This window comes from Pangasianodon hypophthalmus, chromosome 16, assembly GCF_027358585.1.
Source record: "Pangasianodon hypophthalmus isolate fPanHyp1 chromosome 16, fPanHyp1.pri, whole genome shotgun sequence".
In the NCBI taxonomy this organism is placed as follows: domain Eukaryota; kingdom Metazoa; phylum Chordata; class Actinopteri; order Siluriformes; family Pangasiidae; genus Pangasianodon; species Pangasianodon hypophthalmus.
In genome coordinates this window covers 7,160,869-7,179,210 of record NC_069725.1, presented here as the reverse complement: position 1 = coordinate 7,179,210, position 18,342 = coordinate 7,160,869, and the positions used below count along the sequence as shown (strand labels likewise).

General features: G+C 39.5%; 1 long non-coding RNA gene across 1 annotated transcript in view; it reads left to right on the top strand.

Moving 5' to 3' along the window:
* Positions 1-17,582, top strand: part of LOC128320586 (uncharacterized) — a 104,367-nt gene extending 86,785 nt beyond the window's left edge. The window contains exon 4 of the long non-coding RNA XR_008304141.1: positions 8,185-17,582. This is a non-coding gene — a long non-coding RNA (uncharacterized LOC128320586). The remainder of the gene's footprint in view (positions 1-8,184) is intronic.
* Positions 17,583-18,342: the final 760 nt, after the last annotated feature.

Genomic DNA, 18,342 nt, shown 5'->3' with positions numbered 1-18,342 from the left:
CCGGAGAGGAAACATTATGGCAGGAGGGGAAGAGAGAAAGACACACACACACTCACACAGAGTGAGAGCGAGAGAGAGAGAGTGAGAGAGATCAGTGATTTCTATTGGGGCTCAGGGAAGTCTAAGAAGAACTATATGTCAGAATGTTTTGCACCTTTTTTTTGCATTATTTTAGTTATAATTAATAATGCTATAATTCCTAAAATTAATATCAGTTAGTTTTATTGCATAATAATAATAATAATAATAATAATAATAAGTATTATTATTATTATTATTATTTATGATTGTATTGTTGTATAACTTATAGCTGTCTTTAACTGCTTACCCCTGGCTTATATTTCTGTTGTTCATCGTAAAGCATATTATTCAATAACTACAGTGACACTGAGCAAAAAGATATGTAGTTACAGGAGTGAGGAACACAAATGAGTCCTGCGACTTGAAGAGGTTAATAATCTTATGATTATAATTTCAGTTTTAAACAGCAAAATTAATTAAAAAAAATCCAGCATTCTCAAAGAGAACCATGATGTATAACTAGTGGGTCTGTGGTTTTTGTCTAATCTAATCTAACCTAACTGACTGCTCAGTTGAACTGAAAACCTGAAAAAGCACAATACTTTTAGATAAAAGAAACTATAATTTGACAGATAAATAAATAAAGTGGTCTAGTATGCCTAATTTGTGCTTCAGTCTAGGGTTAGGGTTGCCCTGAAAATGTGAAAACACGGGAAAGGGTTCCATGGCTACAAAAAGTTTGTGTACCCCTGATGTACATTCTTCCTGGTCTGGCTGGTGTGTTGATGATCTTGTTGAGCTGTATGGATGTGCGTGTATTTCACTCTTCTTTGCGTTTTGCTAACGTTGTACACTTTGTGTGTTGGCTTTGCATAGCCATGGCAACAGGCCAGGCCTGGGCATGTCAGAGGGCTCTGTTTCACTTGGCTCTGCATTGTGCCTGGTGTTTGGAGCATTTCTCAAAAGAATTGTCAGTGTATTAGAAACTGACGTCGCTGTTCGGTGGACTGTTCAATGTCAGCGTACTTAAAAAAACGTTGTTGTCATTTGGAACTATTGTTTTTCATGTCTGGAGAGTTTAACTATCTGTCTGAGTAAATGGTTAGTTACTTCTTGCTAAATTATTAATATATAAACCTGTGTCATTCACATTCAGGCGGAAGAAAGACTTTAGTGGAGTATCTGGAACACCTTTATGCCACCTTATAAGCACGCTGGATTATCTAAATAACTGCTGACATCATTTAGCTTTCCATAAGCATATGCTGCTGATAATACCGGCTAAACTTGTATTAACCTGAATGATCAGTTTTGTTTTCTTTTTTTAACATTTGTACCAAGAAAGAGTTCAACATCCACTACATTTTCAGCATTTGAACAACCTGTCTGAGACTGAATATATTTATGCCACTCATTTTGATCATTTTAATCATTTTGGATCATTCTGATTGAGTCAGCCTTTGTTAAATTGACTTTATTACTCTTATTACAAAAAATGAATTTGAAGCTCAACCAATAAAGGCTGTGAGAGGCTGTGCAGCCAACCTCTGGCAAAACACTTTTTCCCTTTCTTGGGAGACATTTGGCAATATCATTTGGTAATTAACAGGAAAACGAGAGAGAAATAGAAAAGCCAATTACCTCTCTGAGGTAGCTAAAGGCCATTTTAAACTGTGTGCCCATGACATAATAATGTTTATGGTAAATATTATAGTCGGAGTCAGAAAGAGCCTGGCGTGAGAGCGAGGGGGGAAAAAAAGGCATCAATCTGAGACTGAGAATAATTTATTAAGATCTGAGATGCGCCAATTATGTGGAAAGGACCAAAAAGAAAAAAAAAAATCAAACTCTCCAGGAACTGCATACATGATTGCAATCTTGATTAAATCCCCCTGGATCTAATGAGTTGATTTTCTGCTGTTAATATTGCATTGGCTGATGATGGATTCGTTAAGATAATGGAACGAAGCTAAAATATAAATGACTCCCTGTCAAGGAGCAGATTTTCGTCATTTTGTGTCTGACACCTCCACCGTCGGGGATTTGCTTAGGCCTTTTTGAGCTCACATTGACCAGCTGTGGAATACTGATCATGTTGTGGAGTGCGGCTTCCTCCTTTACTCACAGTAAATATGCCTTTTTTATTCCAGAGCTAGAAGAAAGGATTACTTCTCAAAAATGCTTCTTTCCAAGCTTTTCTTAGCTGTTGTTGTTGTTGTTGTTGTTGTTGTTTTTTAAAGGCCCAGCCTGTAATAATCTATCCGCGAGTTGAAAATACTGTGAATGGGCAACTGAAGGCCAGACCTGACAATGAACTGTTTGTATTGACTTGTTTTTAGAGATGAATAAATGATGAGGCCTGTCTTGGGTGCAGATCTGGCCTGCTTGGTCTGTCTCACTTTCTTTTAAATGGCCTGTCACTTAGGTCAACAAGACGGCTGGAATTTGCACTCCATGCCATATTGATCACTTTTCATACATGAGTAACACGAGTGGTTTGCACAGCAGTGTGGAGGAAACATAATGCAAAAAGCATTAATAATCATACAGGATACTAGACTAGGGATTAGCGGAGGGTGCATTCATATACACATAAACACAGACACTCACACACACACACACGCACATACACGCACACACACGCACACAGATGCCGGGAGCTCTTTGCTAGAGATCATGCATCATAAGAAAGTCGGGGTGGTTATGGTAACACAGCTAATCAAACATGTCTGTCAAGACCCATCTGGGTAACGGGAAGTTCAATAACAGAGTGGAATAATGGTGTTTTCTAAGACGGAGACTAAAAATATATGACAAGCATGCAATCAAGTGTTATTAGCTCATGCCTTGTTTCCTTTAAGATCTCAGAAAATGGCTCCCTTACCAACCATAATCATAGGTAAAGTTTTGATTTTATGACATTTCCAGATTGCTGTTGGATGTCATACGAAGTGCTCCCCAAACGTCTCTGCTTTCTCTAATCATCTTAATCGCTATTGTAGTCCGTTTTCATGCTTGGCCTGGCCCCCCGACCCCCCACCGCTCCTCTGCTCTCTCTGATATTACCAGGGAAACTGCATGATCGGGCCTCGCCCTCGGCCCTTTCTTCCATGTGTCACTTTTTTTTGTCCTGTAACATGTTTTTGCTCAAAAGTTTTTTAATCAATCAAGGATAAGGCAGAAAAGCGGCTTTGTCACGGCTGGGCCCGGGGTCGTGTGATGCTTGCTTTGCATAGTGACAGGTCCTCAAAGGAACAGAAAGGAATATTTTGGGGGGAAAATAGTGGTTTCCATGGTGCTGGCACTTGTTGCGCGCTGCTCCCTATTCTTTGCTCCCACGTGAGCGGGCTATTTCAAAGGGACAGACAACAAAAATTAGGGCAGGAGGGCAGGATGGGGCACAGAGGTAGCTGCCCTCAGCCCTGGGCCTGTCCTCTCCAGCAGACAGCGGAGAAAAGCGGCCAGAAGTGACAGCAAAAAAGGAGGCCTATGTGCCTCTGTCAGCTCCACATAACGAGCGTTATTAAGTAAATGTTCGATTTTTCATTGTGCCATAGCTGTTGAAAAGAGGCACAGAGGGGAGCACATAGTATTTGAAAGGAACAAAGCTGGAGAGGAAAGATCGTGTACTTTAGTGGCTCCAGTCATATGACTTCAGTGTCACGCAATCATTGATGGCTTTTCTGTGTAATATGGTGGCCGATTCTAATTTTATTTCGCTAACAAACAAGACATGGTTGTATATTCTGACAAAAAGGTTTGTTATACCAAGATGCATTGGAGTCCAAAATTCTGAAAGCACCTGTGAAAATGCTTCTTTTTGCATTCATTTCTTAATTCAATATAACATATTTCATTACAAATGAGATTATCAGCAATAACTTGAGTGAAAAGCGGAAGTATTTACATGAATTTCAGAATTTCTTAGTGCTTGGTATGTCCCATATTACTTTTGCATTAATGACTTCCAGTTTTAAATAATAATAATAAAAAAAAACAACAGATTTTCAATGTGGAGTGACTCTACTGTATATGGGATGCTTGTTTAAAGGTGTATGTTCCTGTTGGCGCACTCTGAACTGGCACTTGACCATCTAGTTAGCTGACAATTTTCCTATCCTCTATTTCATTAATTGTTTTGGAGCATTGCTGTGGGTGTCTGCAGGTACAGGTATATAATTCAGCTATGAAATATAAATGAACTTGACGCAGGTTTAATGCAGAACGTCACTGACTGATTATCTTTCACCGCACCTTGCATTCTTTTCGCAGTTGTGTATTCTTCTCGGTTTTGGGAATGGCTTAATAAGGTCAAGGTTTTCTTGCTTGTCAGGACTCTGTTAAACAATTTGCAATCATTTCCATAGCATCAACACCACCCACAATATCACACAAGGTTACTGCCACCATTCAACATTCCACATGGAGGAAAAGACAATTAATTGCAGTTTTAGTGATGGAAAAACCTGATGTGTTCGCTTCTCTGAGCTTTCTTTTGCTGCAGCAGAGCCGTGCCACCCTTTTGGCTTCATTAAAAGGCGCTCTGTGTTCTTGATTGAGTTACTTAACCAATAAGCCTAACCAATAAGCCTTTCCTGGCAGGAAGCGAAAGGAAGGCTCTAAATGTCAGGTTTTCATGTCGGCCGTCCACTGCCTAATTTCCTTGCCAAAGGGATCCGGGCCATATGTGTCAATAATTGGCGAGCTGGTTTGTCTTTGAGATCCTCCACAATCTGCTGCCAGTCTGCAAGTAAAGGTTAAGGGAGTGCTGGGATATCTTCCTTGATGGCATTTTATCATGCAAGGCATGCCCTGTTTCCTGATGAATATATTAAAATTATTACTGTGCAAACAGACTTTCTAATTACTGACCTGCTTGCCATTGTACTCTGCGCTCTCCGTTCATGTGTTTTCTCCTCTCTTTCTCTCTCTCTCTCTCTCTCTCTCTCTCTCTGTCTCTCATTCTCTTTTACTCTCTCCCACTCTCTTTCCATGTCTTGTTTATTTATCTGCACCAGTGAATACAAAATACAGAGCAATGTCATTTCCAGCCTCATGAAAATAATTTTGAAAATGCCAATCTTTCCTATTATATGGTGTAATTACAGACCTTTTTATTATATTTTTATTATAAACTGATGGGGAAATCCTCGAGAGGGGAAAATATCTCATCAAAAATAGGGGCGTTCCTGATATAGACATTTTCATTTCACAAACGGTTGTTTCAAAACGTTAAGTGGTTAAGTATATATTTCTAAAAGAATCCACATTTCCCTGAAACTCAGTCAAAATGAAACATGAGAAACAACATTACAGGTGTGTCTGCAATGCAGTTGAAATATTTGTGAGAATGAGAAATGCCTCACAATCTCATGACTGAAAACTTGGCAAAAGCTCTCTGATGATCATAAATCTCAGATATGTGTTTCATTACCTTCTCAATTATGCTCTCTACTTGCTTTGGTGAGGTATGAGAAATATGAGGTAGCTGAAAAACACATTCCTCGCTATTTTTGATAGGCATTTGTTTGTCACCTACCCTGACACGCAGCAGGTTTCTCCAGTTAGAAAGCCAAAAAAAAGGCAACATTTCTATTTTGTCTATTTTCACTCTCCACAACTTCAGTACATGCACAATGGAAATGTTTTCAACTTAACCTGTTTGCAGTGAAAGGGCGTAAAAGGGCAAGCCTGTTGTTTACTTGACTGTAGAGGTGTTGCATAGGGCTTTGATCAGAAACCTGATAAGAGGCACAATTTAAAGAAAGGGACACTGCAGTTCCTAACAAAGACAATTAAAGGAAAATAGAAGACAGCCCCAGTGGGTTAAAAATAGAAAATTAGCAACATGCATGCCGGAATGCACAGACCCCCCCACCACCCCCCCCACCCACGCTCCGACCACCCCCCTCCCCCATCTTTCTACCGCCATCCAAACTTACTGAACCTGCATTGTTATGTACGATCAGATCTGCCAGTTCCTCCTCTAAGCTCCTTGTCACATTTTGACTTAATGAAGTGCAACTTGGAAGGGAATTGGGTTCATCATGCTAGTCGCACGATGCTCCCTTGTTGTAGCAAACAGGAGCAGCATGGGACCAAAGCGCTACAGCGCGAGTCGTTATCATTCCGGTCAGTCTGTTTAACACAAAATTAAACAAAGAACTAATTAGTGCCTCATGAATTAATAACTGCACTGTTGCCGAGTAGAAGTTGGGTTGCTGAGGGGAGATATAAAATAAGTAGGGAGACCAGGTTCGAATTATTATTACTTTTTGAGACGCTTGTGCTCTCAAGGTTAGGAAACTTTGTGAGCTGTCACAGTCACTCAAGTGCATGGAGCATGGGGTGGGGGAGTGAGAGTGAGTGTGTATGTGTGTGTGTGTGTGTGTGTCAGAGAGGCAGAAAAGCTTGTCTGTACTCAGGCATGGACAGATGGCAGAGATCTGCAAGGAAGAAGTGCATGTAGAATAGGCACATAGACACATCAAGTTAAACATTTGCATAATTCAGACACCTTTAGATATTTATAAAGAATTTACTGATTTTTTTTTTTTAATTGTTGTGATTAATTATCAGAGGTCTGCATATTTGTGCTTGAGTTTGATCCAACCATCAACAAATGCTCCCATACAAATAGACAGGTGGTATTTTATTTGTATATTATTATTATTAATATTATTATTATTATTTTCAGCACGGATCGTTTCAGCACGGATAATTCAGTCACTGGAAAAAAGAGATGCATTTTTCTTTTTTTCCCCCAGATTTTTGCATGGGAAACAAGGCCACTGTGGTGCGCACCCATTTCTCATTTGCAGTATCTGCAATATGCCTTTTTAATCTTTGTCCATTAACCACTTTGTAATCCACTTTTCCCTCTCCCAATCTGCAGTCATTTTAGAATAATTCAGAAGAACTGAATATATACAATGAATGATTGAGCCTCACTACTCAGTTTGAACGTGCTCTTCCCTTTGTTCGCCATCGCCTATGTTTCATTAGATTTAATTCAGATTATTTGCTTTAAAACAAGATCTTTTTTGGAATAGCCCAAAAAAAGTCACCTGGGGTCTTGATTTTTCAATCCGCACCCATATTCCACTTTGGCCCAATTGGGTGTAAATACCAAGTGCAGTTAACTTTTTTGAAAATTGAACAATGGATAAATAAAAATAAAAAACCTTGGCAGAGTGCTGGTTTATAAGCCAAATAAAATAACAAAAAAGGCATATTGTTTTACTGCTAAACTGTGAAGTGGCAAATGGATTTACAGCCATGACTTTCTTTTGTTTGTTTGCTGTTAAGCCACAAATCTCTTTGACAGTATAAATTATGTCTCTACATCAAATAATTCATAAACTATTAGGCAACATGTAAGACAAGATCTTACATGATATAGGCACCATTACAGATTTTAAGGGTTTAAACCTAAACTACTTTTCTTAAAAAGCACACTATGCTGAAATTACAATATATACATCACAACATATGTTATCTACTGAAAAACTAGCAACTACAATGGCTAGCTATGACATGGTGCACTGTTTTGTGTCTGGTGCATGCTCTGTTGCTCACTGCACATATAGATATCACATATATATCATGAGCAAACCCTGTGTGGATGTTTTGCTTATGAAGGAATCAGAAGAAAGTGTCACAGTTGACTTGGCTTTACTGCCTGGTGTAATATGAGAGTTGCGCTGGCCTCGGCTAATGCGTGCTGCCCAAGGTCATATCGGCTAATAAAATCCTCCCCTCAATCAGATTTTAGGATTACTGATTCTAAGCAAATTATCATTGGCAAGCTGTGCTGAAATATTTGCAAAAGTGGTTAAGCGGATGGCACACCTGCTCCTCGGTGAGGAAAACGCAGAGTCGTCACCTGTCAGGCTTTACCAAGTATGACATCATACTGTTGTCACACTGTGTGAGCGTGTGAGGGGTCATGGCAAAGGTGGCAGAAGCTCCTGCTTCAGTTCGCGAGTTTTTTTTTTTTTTTTTTTTTTTTTACGGCTTACCCTCAAATGACTGCACCTTCAGCAATGCTTATGGCTGTATATGTGGAGTTAATAGTGTGTTTTATGAGCTAACCTATGAATAGTTGTTTGCCTCTTGACTAATCAAAGTCTTTGTTTTGCTCTTCTCTTGCTGTTTTTGCAGATGAAATGAGCCTGTGAATGGAGTGACTTGTCAGAGAGAGAGAACAAGGTAGGACAAACCAGGACCTCTGAGTAATGACCGTCCTTCTGATCCTCACCTCTCAAATCCCCCCACAGGAAAATCAAGTGTCCTCGTTTATTACAGCAGGATCAATGTGGCCAGGGCTGTAAAAATTGACAAATTAGTTATTAGTTTCACAACATTTTTTTTTCCTTCTGGCTGATTAACTTACAAGGAGGTGCTAGAATGCGTCACATTCTTCCTCATATAGGCGTAGAGTGAACTGTGTTTATCTAGGCAAAACGTGTTGCATCACATTCTTCTATATTTTACTGTAAATTTCCACTTAAAGTGAAACTGAAATCTAAGCAGGTATAAGGATAAAGATACATCCTAAAACTAAAGAAATTTACCATCAATACATCTGTGTTTTTGAATACTGGGAAAACCCCTACTGATGATGCATCTTGAAGATAGAAGTCAAATTTTTGTGCAAATGTTTCTAAGCAGCTATTACAGAAGAATGCCACAGAGTTATGGAACCGTAAGCCAAACCAACTTGACCACATGAGAAATTCAGAACTAAAAGAAATGACGCTTATGTTCACACAAATGAATTCATAAAAATATATGAATGCCGATCCTGCTCCCAAACCTAGCGTTAACTTTTTATACAACTTGAGTTGTGCTCATCGTTATGAATTTGCAAAATCGAGAACATGTTGAGAAAAACTTCACTGGGGACTTTTTTTTTTTTTGAGTTTTGTATGAAGTGGAGAGGAAATTGCATTTTCTTCATGTTATCTGTAGCAACCTCTCTCAAAGATCTACCATAACCTAAAGTGCTGGCTCACACTAAATATATGTACTTTCCTCTAGCCACTAGCCAATTTGTTTGCAAAGAGAGTCTCATCCGGATGTTGCCGGGTTTCTGGCATCTCTGGCTCAACAAGTTAAATTTGATCGACCAAACTCAATGTCATATGAGAGAACCACTCACTGTCTTTTCTTTTTACATATTATGCTAGATAGCTTAGCTAAAGTTGCCTTTCAGCAGTAGCTGATTTAACTTTAATAGCTAGCCTCATTCCCTAACAAGCTAGCTAATATTAGGCTGTCATACTATGCAATGAAAATCATGAGCTAAAAAATGAACTACTAGTCTAATTATTATTTTGTGTAATCAAAACCAAAAGGCAGGTTTGGTAACAACAGGGTAGTAAGCTATCTAAGATTAGCGTATAGCTATATTAGGACAATAATCTAGCTAAAATTAGGGCGATTAACAAGCTAACATTAGTGCATTCAACAAGCTAATATTACGGTAGTAAACTAGTTAAAATTAGCGCAGTATGCAAGCTACTATTAGGGTAGTAAACTAGCTAGTGTTAATATAGTAAACTAGCTAACATTAAGGCGTTAAACAAGCTAATATTAGGGTAAAAACAATCTAGAATTAGGGCATTAACCAAGCTAATATTTGGTTAATAAAACTAGCTAACATTAGGGCATTAAACAAGCTAATATTAGGGTAGTAATCTAATTAACATTAGGGTCGTATCCTAGCTAACATTAGACACAGTATTTTGATTTTAAACTGGTAGCCATTTTCTCTAACAAGCTAGTGAACATTAGGCTAACCATAAATAAAACTAGTAGCCACGTGTGTTAGCATGCTTCCTGATGTTAGGTTACCTACTGTATTGTGTATAACTATGTGATTTGTGTAATGCTTCATAGGTGTTGTAGTAAGAGAAATTTGAGTCTCAAATCTGATTGGTCAGATGGTGTTGAAGTTTTTTATAACAGCAGGTCTGACAGTAGTTCCGGCTGTAATTTGGTTTAGAGGTTTATATTAATGCACTCCTACTAATACGTTATCGTTTCTATAGTAATGGCTTATTCACAGGGGTTTGTATGGCAGATGCTCTACATAATCTGAGACTAATAATAAATGGATTAAAAATATGCTATTTAATAAAGAAAAATGTATCATTTATATACATTTATATAATATATATTAATGTATTTGATATGGGGATGTTTTCTGTAAGGAGGTGTTTATTTAACATTTATTGAAGTAGTCTGAGCACTTTGTATGATTTCTGACACGGGAGAGTCTTCAGGACACAGGGCGTTTGGTAACATGACAAACTGCATTTTTTTGTCTTATTAACTTCAAGAGAGAGAGAAAAAAGGTGTGGGAACAACTGGTTATTTATAGCTGTTATAACATAAGTGAAAACAGGAAGTTGTCTGGCGGACTTTCCACAACATTAAATCTAACTATATGTGGATAAAAAGTATGATTTCACTCTTTAATTAATAAAAAATGTAATTCAAGATGTTTAACTTTGATTGATTAGTTTCCTATGACAGCACGCACCCAAGTGTTTTATTCTTTACTTATGTAACAAGACAATCAAAATGTTACAATAAAGTTTAATGAGAGAATAGCTCTTTAAACAGTAAAATGTCTTGACCGTTCAATGAGATCATAGACCGTGATGTTTTCAGATTCAGTTACAAACTGAAAGAAGAATTTTAGGCAGTTCTGCTGAGGTAGGCGTTCTTGTCATTGGGGACCCAGGCGCTGGCTTTGCCCCTGGCTCCAAAGTCAAGAGAGATAGGGGTGTGGAGGAGTGATGCTGTGTTTTGTCTCATGTCAGTCCGGGGGGTCGTCCTCATGACCCGAGGGGCTGTCCTGACCATGATAACATGACTCGGAGAACTCGGCTCTGCCACACAACAGCCTTTTGTCCTGCCAGTGTCTGTCAGCAGAGAGGAAGACACACAGTCGCAGCATCAATCACAGCCAAACTACATCTAAACAACGTCCACCAGCCCTCATATACGCAGTGTATATTCTGCGCCTGTACATGTGCCTTGTCTGTGTGTGTAAATAAATGTTCCATATTCAACGAGGATAAAAACGATGTTTTTTCCATATCTTGGCCTAATATGCTTTAGGAGTCCCAGCTTGCCTTTCAGAGAGCAGAGTGTGCCAAGCCAGGCAGCTTGTGCATCATGACCCAATTCTCCCCTCGCCACAACCTGAATGGCTGGAGTATAGTTAGCTTAATTGGGTTTTGATATATTTAATTCAGCTAATCAGAAAGCCCAACTGGCTCCAACATGGGGCCTGCGTGCCTTTCTCTTTTCCACAAAGCTCCCAGAGACCAGGCGGGTGCGGAGTAAGAGCCTCCCAGAATGGATTCCCTCTCAAACAGTGGGAAGAAAATTAAACTGCCAAATTTGTTTTCATTGGTTCAGGGCTTCTGCAGGGAGTTGGAGGCTTTTAATTGCGCTGTAGCTGTGAAGAATCAGTTGGGCCATTTTTAAAACAACATAAAAAAGCAAGCAGCTCCCTTTTGCCTGGCTGTTTTCTTTTAAAGCTCAACAGTGTTTGATGTAGCACAAAGATTCTGATACTATATTATACTTCTTTAGTAATTACCTACACTCTATGATCTCCTATACAGTTTAGTTGTATGTATGAAAAGAGCTGAGTTACTTAATATGTCATAGTCTTAAAATACAACCCAGTGCTAATTGCTTATTGGACCAATAAAAGACAATGTGTTCTGTCATTATATTATATTTCACTTCTTTTTGCTGAAACTTTAGCTTTGAACACCCCCCCACTCCCCACCCCCTTGAACAACGATCCAAAAAAAAAGAAACCTCCATCACCAGCTCTTTTGTTTGCCCAGGCCCTATTTTCTCTCTCGTTCTCTTTCTCTCTATTTTTTGGCCTTTGATATTTTTTCCAGTGTGTCAAAACAAGCCGAGCCTACATGGAAACGGCAGCCCTGTGTAAATATTTATGATGTAACATCTCCATGTGAATAGACTTTCCTCTGAGCCCATCCATCACGGCCGCCACCTTGTGAAAGGGCTCCCCCCGGCCATGCGCTCAGGCCGCAGGAAGGGCGCACGGGAGCGCCGCGTCCCCTTGCGCTCAAAGCATTTGTTTTTTTTTTCTTTTGACCAAGACTTTCTGGACCGGCAGGGCATTCGGGACTGTGTCCTCTCTCGCCTTTCTGGAGCCCCCCAAAAAACTTCAAAGCAGATCGGAGGCTTTTGTCTGTGTGACGTGGCCGCTGGCCTGCAAAATGCTGCGACAGAAAAATGCGATGTAGGTCAAATCATGAAAAGTGGAATAGACGGCCCTTGCTATCATCTTATGCTAACTAGAATGAGTCTGGGCACAGGTTGCAGAAATCCTCCAAATGAGGTGTTTAGCGTTAGCCGGAACAAGCACATGGCCTTGTCCTTCTTTATATGAAGCCATTGAGAGCTCATGTTGAAACAGCTGCAAGGTTTGCAGAAACAATGTCTCATTATTTAGAGTGCCATGCAACAATGGCTGGCCGTTCGTGTTAACAGCTAAATCAGAGAATCAGACCTTACAGTCACTTTAATTAGACTCTATACTTGAAAACTAATGTTTTAAGCTGCATCCAATCATCATCCAGTTCTCAAGCTCTCAAGTTCACAATACTCCCCCCTTCCCACACACACACACACACACACTTTTTTCCTCACAAAAATATTAACCACAGGCATTACCACTGTCACACCTGGCCGTGTTAGAGACAGGTGTGGTCTCCTCCTGTCTGGATCGGGTATATTTTTCCTCTCTCCTCTTGCACAATCCCCCTCTGCTTGGTGAGAAATTAGCTATTGCAAAGACGAGCCTCTCAGTAGAGCAACATTACAGTGTCTCTCTGTGCTTTTTATCACAACAGACGGTTGCTAAGATGTAATTATCGCTGTCTCCCTCTGATAGACTGAGCCACGGGCTGAAAAGGTAATATGGATTATCACAATAGTTCTACGGCTCAATACTGCTATCTAACTTTATCCATTTATCTGCAATGATAGGAATCCTTTGTGTTGTGCGCCAGTGTAGCATGTATCTAAATAATAAAGGCTATTGTCTCGCCTCAGAAGAGAACGGATTGTCTTTTTAATTTCACCGGTTTTATTATTGTTAATATTCATGCCATGACAGCTGCGCACGCCTGAAACTGAAATATTGAGCCCAAAAACATGGCTGTGAAAACAGCAGGAAGGTGGAGAGAAACCTGAGCAATTATGCAGAATAAATCCTGCTTCAGATCCTCTATCTGTTTGCCATCAAAAAGCAGGAATGTTTCCGTATCACCCATAATATTACAGCACACCATCAAGGATAAATATTTCTCTCCCCTCTCCACACTACCTCTCTCTGTCCCTCCCTCTGCTCCTGTGTGTGTGTGTGTGTGTGTGTGTGTGTGAAGCGGTGAGCGAGCGATGAGTGCTGGGCTTTGAAGAGTATATATAAAATAGATGACATTTTTTCCTTTTCTCTCTAATTTTGAGTGCCTCTTTTCTCTCAGCAGATCTATTCAAGCTTTCAATACCCCCTCCCTTTCTCGTGCGCTTTTCTCAGCAAGCAGGAGGGTTTTACTTTACTCCTTTGTCATCCTAATTGATTGCATTAACCTTTTGAGTATTGAATTTCCTGTGCATCACGCCGAGCACAATGTGGAATATTATCATAATCCCTCCAAGTAATGGACACAGGGCAATCAACAATGCTTTAGGAAAAGTACATCTTTGAAAGATGGAGCATCTTATTATTTCCAATCAAAAGGCTCCCTCGGACTGGCAGGCTTTGAGAAACTTTGAAAGCCGTTTTAAGGTGTTGCAGCTCTCTGCGCTTCACGCCACCATGTCTTTGAAGTGAGCGTTTAAGGGGCTTTTGTTCTTAGTGCAGAATTGGAGAGCTAAAAGGGTTTGAAGAAACATCTTTTCCAGATGCTAATGATACACTGAAGTAGAATGAGTACTAAAATAAACCACTTGCTGTTTTAGTATCATCTTACACCATTTTATCTTTTATCTCATCATGCCATTTTAATTTTTCCATTTAATTTTTGATGAACACATGATAAGTGATCTCATATGAGGGCGCCTTAACTAATACTACACAGCATTTGGTTTAACCATTATGTCCAGCATGTGCTGACTTACGGAGAAAAACACTACAATCATGAATCACAGTTCATTATCATACGACTAGACCATTATTACAATTTCTGTACTGCTATTCATGTCCATCTGAGTGTGGAGCATGGTGTAACAGTGAAATCAGGCAGAGCAGAGCTGTATGAGGAGCCAAGAGCTTCCTCAGCTGAATGAGAGCCAGCGCATGTGTGTATTGATATGATAATGTGCATGTGTGTGCGTGTGTGTGTGTGTGTGTATATGTACGGCAGGACCACCCGCTCACCTGAAACAGCACCCAGGGTGTTTTTCTCCTTATGTGCACACACACATCTGTGTACGTTTATCATGCTGGTCAGGACCCATTTGGGGGAGATGTGCACGTTGGTGTCTACATACTTCTTCTCAGGAATCACAACTACAGACAAGTTACAATAAGTTTGTATACAGCATTAAATTATGAAATTATATATACAGTATACATACAGTTCTTTAGGAACACCTGTATACTTCCTCATTCATGCAATTATCTAATCAGCCAATCAAGTGGCTGCAGTGCAGTGCATAAAATCATGTGGATACGGGCCAGCAGCTTCGGTAATGTTGAGTATTTCTATAACTGCTGATCTCCTGGGATTTTCACACACAACTGTATCTGTATCATGTATCTCAGAATGGTGCAATAAAGAAAAAACATCCAGTGAGTGGCAGTTCTGCGAACAGAAATGCCTTGTTGATGAGAGAAGTCAATGGAGAATGGCCAGAATGGTTTGAGCTGACAGAAAGGCTAGAGTAACTCAGATAACCACTCTGTACAAGTGTGGTGAAAAGCAGAAAGCATCTCAGAATACACAACATTCTGAGGCGGATGGGCTACAACAGCAGAAGACCACGTACGGTTCCATTTCTGTCAGCCAAGAACAGAAAGCTGAGGACACAGTGGGAACAGATTCACCAAAACTGGACAATTGAAGACTAGAAAAACATCACCTGGTCTGATGAATCTTGATTTTTGCTGAGACACACAGATGTTAGGGTCAGAATTTGGTGCCAGCAGCATGAATTCCTGGACCCAACCTGCCTTGTGTCAACAGTCCAGGCTGGTGGAGGTGGTGTAATGGTGTGGGGAATGTTTTCTTGGCACACTTTTGACTTGTTAATACCAATCAATGCCACAGCCTATTTGAATATTGTTGCTGACCATGTGCATCTCTTCATGGCCACAATTTACTGATCTTACAGTAGCTACTTCCAGCATGATAATGCACCATGTCACAAAGCAAAAGTCGTCTCAAACTGGTTTCATGAACATGACAATGAGTTCAGTGTTCTTCAGTGTCCTTCCCAGTCACTGGATCTAAATCCAGTAGACCTCCTTTGGGATGTGGTAGAACAGGAGACACTTTCACAGTGCACCTAAAAAATCTGTAGGAATTGCATGATGCAGTCATGTCAACATGGACCAGAATCTCAAACGAATGTTCCCAACATCTTGTGGAATCCATGCCATGAAGAATTGAGGCTGTTTTGAGAGCAAAGGGAGGCCCTACCCAGTATTAGTGTAGTGTTCCTAATAAAGTGCTTGCTGCATGCATACATATATCTACATTTAAATACTACATTTATCTTTATACAGTATTTTCTCCTCAACATGTTGCTGTTTTTGATGTTTGATTGATCACTGGTTTCTAAATAGAAGACACTGTAGATAGTAGTTATATTGTTCTGTTTAAACAGATTCAAAAGTGTGTTGTTAATTAAAAAAGAAAAAGATATAATCGTTGATAAGATGAAGGTTTCTTTAAGGAGATATTTATTTAGCATTTTTGGAAGGAGTCTCCAGTGTCAGAGCTTTGTAGCTGGAAATTTTGCCCAAAAGCTATAGGTTGTCCAATATGAGAACGTCTTCAGGACAGAAGACGCTGTGTGTAGCCTTTTGTCTCTAACATGATAAGCTACATTTTTTTTTTTAATCTTATTAACTTCAGGAGAGAGTAAATAATAGAGGGTGGTGAAGGAACAACTGTTTATAGCGGTTGTAACATAAGTAAAAACAGGAACTAACTTGTTTCGCAGATGTTCCACGTAATTAATGCGACTATAAACATATAAAAAGTCATTCATGAATAAATAAAAATTTGTTAGAGTTGGCAAATTGCTGTGGTATGAAAAGAATAAAACACTTCCGGATGTACTGTTGTACGAAATTAAGCAGCTGTCAGTAACCCTGCTTTGCATCAGGCTGCATCGCACAACCTCATAGTTTATTGTTTTCCTATAACAGCGTGCCCCATCATCCTTAATGCGATACAGCTTTCTTGGTATTTTGACTAAGTACACCACCGTACCTCACTCTGGACATCACAGTTTTTCATGAAATTTTTAAAAACCTATGCTGTCACATGGCAATAGTGTCATATTAGGATCTTTTTTATAAATATATTGGAGTCCAAAAGTCTGAGAATTTTGCATTCTTTTCTAACTTAATACCAAAATTTTCATTACCATAAATTTTCATTATTATATTATCAGGAATAACTTGAGGAAGAAGTAGAATGTTAGAAATATTTATATGAATTTCAGAAGTTTGTGAAGAACTTGTCGATTAAATCCAGTTGAATATCATCTGAACTCGTACTTCACTGGAAGAGATAATCCTCAAGGATAAAAGTGTTAACGTGGTCAGTATCGCACATTTGCTTAGATGTACATGGTAACCAAGAAATAGTGTGTGATCTTGAATACAGAATACTCAAGATGTTGACCGTTTCCTTACTTTGTTTTCAATTCTAAAACTTTCTGTTTATTTCCAGTTCCAGTTACTTCCAATTAATCTTGGATTTTGATACATTTTATAACATCATTAACACTCTTGTATGACGTATTCCCACTGTCATGTGGCCTTTCACTTTCAGATGAAGCAAAATCTGCAGTTAACATGCTGAATGGACGAACGACTTCAATCCAGAGAGCAAGCCGGAGGAGTGTGTATGATTTCTAATAGATAAAATGTGAGCGCTCTGCCATGCCTTTCACTGTCATTATAGTGACAAAAAACTATTCTTTCATCAAAACCAGTGCTCCTATTGGTAATGGGACATGGCTTGTTGAATTTCTGCGTCGTAACAAAAGGCCGTGTCTGCCTATGGGGCTCGGCTGCACGCAGCCACCTGGCTCCTCTGTCCCTCTCTTTTGTATTTCAGGATTTATTCAACAAAACCCTGAAAAGTGGAGCGCTGCGGGGAAAAAAAAGAGCGCCAAACTGACTTTTCAGGTTTTAATGGGAGGGTAAACAACAGTGCAACGCATGAAATTAATTGATTGTTGAGCAACACAGAAGCTGTGTTATCACGTTTCCCTGGTAACTGGAAATTATTGTCTGGTTGCTTAGATGAATTGAAGCAAAACAGCCTTTAATTCATATGAGCTGTGTTATATATATATATATATATATATATATATATATATATATATATATATATATATATACATTTTTTTTCCACCCGGGTGTGGAAAAATCAATTGAAAGGGACCCTTATATCCAAGCTGGTGTGGTTTCTGATCAATAATTATTGTAAAGCACAGATACAGTGGCATGCTTTGATGGGTTCAGGTTAGACATTTAAAGATATTGGATGTTTGTATTTATAGAAAAAGTGTTCAAATGATGAACAGCAGTGCCGATATCTCAATTTTAGGCGGTGAAAAGGTCACGAGGCTCATTTTGTCTGGGTTTTTTGTGCTAAACACACTGCATGACAAAATGGAGGATTTGGTTGAACGAGTGGTCAAGGTCATTTAAAGAGACAACGCCACCAGGCTGCTCACCTGCTGAAACCTCTGCCTTTCCTATTCAAATGTGCAAAAGCACAGAGCCACACGCTGTAAAAGACATGGCTCATCTCCGTCGTCCTGACATTACTCTCAGGTCAAGGCTGACAAGCTGACATCATGTGTGGAGAAAAAAAATGAGTGTGTAGCATATATAGTCCTCAAGAGATCTGCTTCCTTCTCTGAAACTGTACAACTGTAAGTCATGCTGCTCATGAGAGCCTTGCGTCGTTAGTGCAAACCAGGACGTCTGTGGTACGCTAAAGAGGGAACAGACTGACACAAAATGAAACACTGAGAAGTTCTGAAGGTCTGAGAGCGAGTCTTTTAGAG